Genomic DNA, 797 nt, shown 5'->3' with positions numbered 1-797 from the left:
TTGCCATAATGCAGCTCACACAATGCGGCTCACCACCGCCAAGGCGATGCAACAGATTTTCCAACCGGAATACACGCGGCCAGTGTGCAATGCTTTGAGAATGTAGATTTTATTTTTTAACTCCAATTTCAATTCGCATAGCATGATAACATTTACTTTGCAAATCACCACATGGCACAAAAGAGATAAATTTGCCGCTTGATTACGTCGGGTATTCTAAATGCCACATGAAAAGGAAAGTAAATCTTTTATTACTTTTAAAAAAATTACAAATCTTCAGCTATATTAGTAAACAGATTGTCATCGAAACTCTGAGTTTCACGCTGCCCATAATGATACCTTTTTATTCAAAGCCTTTCCCTAGCAAGTATCGCACGAATTTTCATAGCTATGCTTGGACATCATTCAAACAGCAGAATTGTAGATAACTAAGAACGCAAATCATAGACAACTTCTGAAAGACCTATTTTTCGAAAACAGCTTTTTCAAACATGTTTGGTAACGAAGGAACTCTTCACAGTTTATTAAGTTCGTCTTTATAGAATTCGAAAAATATCTAAACTTTCTCTCAGCCTCAGCTCAGGGTCAGAATCCATGAAAATTTTATCGTGGCTAAAACTAAGATGATGAAGATAGTGGAAATGTTGAATAAATTAGCAGCTTGGATACTCCTTGCCGTCATGAGATAGAACTGTATAACTGATCTCAACAAATAATATTTTATCATAAGACTGGTTGGCAGTTGAGTACGATAAATGGATGATTTCCAACAATCTTTCTTTTAAAGATATAGATAT

This window comes from Anopheles darlingi, chromosome 3 (assembly GCF_943734745.1).
Source record: "Anopheles darlingi chromosome 3, idAnoDarlMG_H_01, whole genome shotgun sequence".
In the NCBI taxonomy this organism is placed as follows: domain Eukaryota; kingdom Metazoa; phylum Arthropoda; class Insecta; order Diptera; family Culicidae; genus Anopheles; species Anopheles darlingi.
The sequence above is the reverse complement of the archived record's forward strand: the minus strand, read 5'-3'. Positions refer to the sequence as shown.